This window comes from Gavialis gangeticus, unplaced genomic scaffold (assembly GCF_001723915.1).
Source record: "Gavialis gangeticus isolate Ggan-Ray unplaced genomic scaffold, GavGan_comp1, whole genome shotgun sequence".
NCBI lineage: Eukaryota > Metazoa > Chordata > Crocodylia > Gavialidae > Gavialis > Gavialis gangeticus.
Genome location: NW_017729032.1, coordinates 209,430,031 through 209,436,802, shown reverse-complemented (window position 1 = coordinate 209,436,802; position 6,772 = coordinate 209,430,031). Strand labels below are relative to the sequence as shown.

At 46.4% G+C, this 6,772-nt stretch overlaps 1 protein-coding gene across 1 annotated transcript in view; it reads left to right on the top strand.

The window, feature by feature from the left end:
- The window catches only part of LOC109302323 (interferon-induced GTP-binding protein Mx1-like), a 40,164-nt gene that overhangs the window by 487 nt on the left and 32,905 nt on the right, over positions 1-6,772 (top strand).

The following is a 6,772-nucleotide window of genomic DNA, read 5'->3' as shown; positions in this document are numbered from 1 at the left end:
CACATGATATTTAGTTGATACCCCTGCTGTGAGACAGAATGAAGCGTACATAGTTAAGTGGGTCATACCTATGTACTTAATGAGGGATTAACCAAGTGGTGCCCGACACATCAGGCCCCACAGGCTGGATGAATGGCATGGGCCCAGGGCTGGAGCGTGTCACCTGGCCCCTGGGGCTGGAGTTTTGCCATAGAAACATTAATTGCTGCAGCTCCCAGAACCGCAGTAGCCATTCCTCCCACCACCAAATATCTAGCCATGTGGATGCTTTACAGGCCAGGAAACGTGGCTGTGTGCTCCAAATCTGATCTGCAGGGCTCCTCATTGGTCTAGAACTTTGGTGGCAGGGCAAGCAGTGCCAGCGTTAATTGTAGTACCTCAAGAAGCAATTAACACTGCTACCTTATGCCTTCCCATCAAATTTCCAGATTCATGGGAAATCTCATGTACCAGATGACATAGCTTCATGGGCCCTATCTGGCCTGTGGGCTGTGTCTTGGTCACCACCAGTCCAATCTGTTCAAAATAATCAATGTTGATCAGCATTCCACAACCACTCTAGGAAATCTGCTTCAGTGTTTTGGTACCCTAATAGACAGTTTTTTTTCCTCACATCTAATCTGACTCTCTTTCACTGCCAAGTAAGTATACTTGTCCTGATGCTGATGCACATGGAGAACAAATGAGAGCTGTTCTCTTCATAACAACCATTTAAGCAATGGAAGACTTACCATAGACTTCCTTAGTCTTCTCTTTCTAAATTAAACAAAGTCCATTCTGAGAGCATCTACACATGCTATTAAGGCAAAGCAATACACTCCGGCCCTTATTGTGCCAGAGTTTATTGTTCCTGGGCATCACATTTACACATGGGCCTGGATCCTCAGCACATTGAGCCTGATTGGAGCAGCCCTGGTGGTTAGGAAGCAGGGGGGAGGGGAGGCAGGGGGAGTCAGCCTACCAGCCCAGGGCTGCTGTGACCCAGCTCAGCATGCTGCGGATGTTTCGTGTGAGGCTAGCTGGGAGGCAACCCCTAGACTGAAACACCCTCATGCTTCAGCCAACCACTTCAGCGTCTATGTGTGCAGTGCTGTTGAGTGAAAAACTCCACAACAGGATAGTACTTGTATTCACAACTACTTGTATTTACAAGTTCTATCCTGCTGTTGGGGTTGATTAGTTTCCTGCGCCCTAATAGGGCCGCATGTGTAGATGCGAAATGTTTACTGCAGAGCTAATTAGTCTATAGCAAACATCTCATGTATATGCACCTTCCTTTAACTTCGTTCAAAGCTCATGTTTTTTGAAGCTGTTATTCTTGTTCCCCTCTGACCCGTCTCTTACAAGACTCTTATCTGTCTTATTTGTATGTCTTAAAGTGTGATGCCCAAACCTGGGCATAACAGTGCAGTTACTGGGTATAATATATGTTTGGGATCTACTAAAACCCCTGAATCATTTTTCTACACTGTTACTGCCTACCTAGTTGTTCGCCATTTTTTCCTCCCTCAGTATTCCTAAATATTTTTTCCTTAAGTGTAACTTTCAGCAGTTGTCTTTACTGATTTTCTTTTTATTACTTAAAACCATTATTCCAATATATTATGATCATTTTGACTTCTGTCTTATATTACAAAGTTACTAGCAACACCTCCCAGGTTTGTCAATTGCAAGCTTGAAAAAGTGGCTTCATTCTTTCACATAATCTAAGCCAGGGGTGGGCAAAATGCGGCCCACAGGCCAGATATAATTGCCCACCCCTGATCTAAGCTGTTTTAGGAGCAGTAAACCCTGTACCTCTGTGGACAGTTGGACTAGATCAGTGTTTCTTAACCTTTATAGATTCCAAGCACTCCTCTATAACTTTTGTGAATTGAGTGGTCCCCATTTCAAAACCTAATTTATTCAGTACAATGCTTATCTCCTTGCAGCAGGAAGCAGGCAGTAGGGGTGAGGGAGCAGCCAGGCAGGGGGAGCCTACACCTGCCCATATCTGCTTATCTCCTCACAGTTCCCATAAAACACTTAAAAGGATTTCACAGCACTCCAAAGTGTCCTGGTACCCTGTTTGTGAATCATTGCTTTAGATGATCCTTGGAGGTCCTTTCCAGTCTCAGGACCCCATGATTAATGAAAATACCAAGGAATCTGTCTTGGATCTAGTACTATGAACTTCCACTTGGTATGTCTTCCCAGTCTGACAGCTAACCAGAGATAACTACTCTTTAAAGATTATTCTCAACCACTTGGGAGCACATCTTCTATTATTTTCATTTAGAACATATTTCCTTAGCTTGTAAGAATGTTATGTGGTGGGGGGACAATTGCCAAGAGCCTTGCTAAAATCAAAAGGCATCATATTCTCTGCTGCTTATACACTAAACAGGTTATCCTGTCAAAGAAGGAAATTGGATTGATTTGACATGATTTACCCTTGGCAAATCTGTTGGCTATGTCTTATCACCTTATCATCCTCTAGCTGCTCACAAATTGATTCTTTAATAATATGATACACTGTCCAGCTGGGTCTTAGTCACTTTTCTGTTTACTTGCTTCTATTGCCTCGTTGTATGTTGCTCATCTGGACTGTAAGCTTCATAGGTCAGGGATTGTAGAGGTCTGTGTCTGGAAGACAAACATAAATATGTTAACATTACACATAAATGTAGACAATTCAGCTGAACTGGTGTACCACCTGCTCAATCTGACCCACTTCCTGTAGCTTGTACAATGAATTTTTCTACTAGATGTATAATGAAGATAGGACTAAGCTATAGGACAAAAGACTTGCTAGTAGTCATGTGTTGTTCTAGTGGCAGACATGGAGAAGTCTTCATGACTGCTATGTTGTAAGTATATTGGATGATGAACTGGCAGGATAGAAAGTTAGATTGTTTTTGTGTGTATGTGTTTAACCTGGTCTTGGATGCCTGCTTCTGGGTTTGGACACAGTTTTCTGAAGCAATGAAGGTGCAGCAGATGACAATTTAGAACAGTGGTGTCCTGTCTTTTTGCTGCATGGGCCAGATGAGCAGTGGTCTGTCTATAGGCTGGATCTGGTCAGCGGGGTCAATCTGGCACAAGGGGCATGCAGGGCCCAAGCCTAATCTTGCCATGCCAAGTAGATGGGGGCCAGGCCCAGGCCCGATCCAGCTGTGTGGTGGGTTGGCAGAGCCTACTCCTGATCTGGATGCAGGGAGGGGGCTGTCCCAGGCGTGACCCAGCTACATGCAGTGATGTAGCCTGGCCCCAATCAGGCCAGAGCATATGAGGTGTCCTGAGACCAATCTAGCTGCACAGCAATGGCTTGGGCCCAGTCCAGCCAACAGGGTGGTGTCTTGACGCTGATCTGGCAGTGTGAAATTTGGGAATTTGGCAGCCAGGGAGGGGTGGCAGCATTCATTGCCAATGCTCCTCTGCTACCAAATTTCCTGACCCTTGCGGAGCCCCATGAGCTGACTGTCATGGTGCTGCAGACAGGATTTGACTCGCAGGCTAAAAATTGAACACCCCTGATCTACAGGAGGCTCTGTGCATCTGTGATGCAAGTGCAAGCAACTTAGTCAGCTACTTTGGGACTGCCACAACATGGCATCCGTGTCATTACTCTTTACACACACACGCACCCCCAGTCCTCTGAAAGGGGTGTATGCCCCAGTGTTCGTGGCTGCAGATATCGTTGTTTAGGTACATGAGTGGGAAGTTGGACGTTAATAGCTCTTTCCCATACCTCAGCCGCTCCAAGGTGAGTATGGGGCCAGTGTCTGTCTCAAATGTGTGCCTTGTGGAAATAGGACAGAATAAATTCTAGAAGGTGGGGCAATTAAGTATTCCTTAATGAAATCTTGATCGAGGATCTCAGCAACTCCATAATTTTGCTTTACTGAAGGAAACTCTTGTTGTTTGGAGGAACAATACCAATTTTGCTGCAACTGGCCAATACAAATCATATCACTTGGCTGAGAGAGAAGAGTCAAGAGCTCTGGGAATTCAATATTCCTTTTTCGCAAGGAAATTGGAGGGTTCAGTGTGTTGCCTACCCATTGCAGACAGAAATACAATATGAAATCCCTTGCTTCTGTTTTGGCAGGGTTTTTTTCATGAAGCCAAAATTTTAATCAGTTAAGGAACATCAAATCAGTTTGTTTAAAAACCTCAAAGTAGAAAATTAACTATTTTTAATTATGCTCTCTCGGGTCCCTTGCATAGATCTCTGTACTCTATGCTGTTCCAGAACCTGAACTACCAATACACAGTCCTCCAACTAAGAAACCATACACTGCCTCAGAGCCATCAATACTATTTAATACTGTCAGTAACAAACATTAGCCAGGTGATTCAGTATGCTCTCTTCTCTTGAATGGATGCTGTGATCTTAACACAGAAAGCATTTAGCAAACAACAGGGGTATTAGAGGATGCAATGTTGTCAAGTGGAGAAAGGTGCATGTTTTATTTGCTTTAACTTTATTTCTTTGTTTTCCCGTGTTCAACATTACAGTGCCAGGTTCAAATATTGGGTTTATTGTTCTGTGTGACCGTCATATTTAATCTCTCCATATTTGTAGAATCTTCTATCGCTTGTGACTTGCTTTCCTCTTCTACATTTCAAAGGAAAACTTCACACCAGAGGGCAACAAAACATTTCTAACTCAAGTTGTTTCTAATAAAGTCAAGTTTGTAAAAGTACATAGAGTCCTCACTGGCTATGTTGTTGGGTGTAAATTGGAATAGATAAGTGCCTGCTAAAATATTGTTTTAATTATCATTGGTATATAAGTAAGGGTTTTTACTTATAAAACTTGCTACATCTGTATCTCTCAAGTGGCAAGATGTCATTCTCAGTTAATTGCCTTAATTAGTTTATTGGGATAACTGTGTTTAGAATAATGATGTGTTTGTTTTAACAGTGAGACTTTTTGTATTTTTTAACTTGTACATCTGAAATTCATACCTGTAAAAGTGGGCACTGTTCAAGAGTAAGACTCATGTTTGTCTAGATTTTCTATGGGTAAATTGCCCTAAAGCTAAATCTGTGGTAATGTGAGGTGGTAATTTCAGTTTGTGCTGCAGACAACCAATCTAGGTTTTTTCTAGTTAGATAAAAGACAAAATCATACAGTTATACAAGGGTGCCCCAGACCTGTTTTTCAGAAAGTTAGCCTTGTGGTACTGGTGTCTACAGCCATTGGACCCCAAGCTAGTTAGATGGAAGCAGGCTGGGTATATCTACCCAGTGCTGCAGCCACATTTCTGATTGCAGTTTATGCAGGCTGTTAGAATGAGTATTTCCTGCTTCACTGATACCAGATACAGTAAATGTCAAGTCTTAGTTCTGCATGGTACAGTAGATTGTTCAAAAGAAAAAATATAGTCCATGAGAGCAAGGCTGGTGACCCATCAGGATGTTTATTCTGCTAACTGTTTAGTCTACTAATTGTTTATATATATGAGCTCATGCTTGTGCGCACGTACATGTGTGTAAATCAGTGGTTCCCAATCAAGATTCTGCAAAACCCCCTCAGGGTGCCGCAACTCAGGTGCTGCAATCCCCATTGCAACCAGGTAAAAATGCCACACTCTTGCTGATCATAGAGCTTTAGATCTCTCTGATCAGCAGGGATCCTGGTTTTCCCTGGTAAAAAATTGCAAATTCTCCGATTAAAAGCTCCAAAATCCATGATTAAAATAAAAGACCCCCACAAGCTGCCCCCGGCCCTCCTCATGCCCCTCACTCCCCCTCCCCCACAGGCTCCCCCACTCACAGCGCCTGCCCCTCCAGCTCTGCTAGAGGGGCCCCCAGCTGCCAGGGTTATGGGGCCAGGGATCCGGATCAGCAGCCGTCTGCTCCCAACAGAAGGCAGCGGTTGCTGCAGCAGAGCAGAGCACACAGCCCGCTCCAACCCCTGATGCCTGCCTGCTGTGGGCTTGGGCAGGGGGGCCTGGCTCCCCACTACAGCGTGCACTCCTGGGGGGGTAGGGGGGTGGAGGGGGACCCACATTTCCCAGATCAGTGCATGGGGCAGGTGCATGATGCAAGGTCAGGCTTCCACCCTGCTGCCCTCCCCCAGAGCTCCTACAGCCCATGGGTGCAACCTGGCACTGGAGGGCATAGCATGGTCACACAGCAAAGCCTGCAGCTGTGAGTTCTGCAATGCCCTGGCAATGCATCCCCTGTGCATGGGGCTGCAGTGAGGGGTACAACCTCACAACACCACCCACACTGCCCTCACACACTCAGGGGACACGTCAGCAGGGCAGCGTGGAGCACACAGCGGCAAGCAACTTTCCTGTGTGGCTGCGCCCTGGCCTGCAGCACTGGCTCACACTTGCTGGGCTGCAGAGGCCCTGAGGATGAGCAGCAGGGTGGGAGCCTGAGCCCGTGGGAAGCAGCCCACCCTCCCCCTGCCCCATGCACAGATCTGGGGGGCATGTGCTCCTGCACCCCCCCGGGAGTGTTCGCAGTGGTGGAGACCTGGTCTGCCCCTGGACAAGCCTCCCGCAACCCCATCCCACTCCCCACTGGGGCCTTGAGGCTGTGTGTATTGCAACCTCAAGCCCCACACACTGTCCAGCCGGGCAGCAGCCCCAGCCTCTGCTCCAGCCTCAGCCCTACCCAATTCCTTCCCTCCCTATGAGGGCCTCAATCCCCCCACCCCCCAACTTACCTGCTGAAGCTGTTCTCCAGGCTGCCTGGGCCCATGTGCCTGGTGCCCCCTGCCTCCTCCTGCTGCCTCCCAGCCCCTTGCTTTTGGGAGAAGGGAGATGGCTAA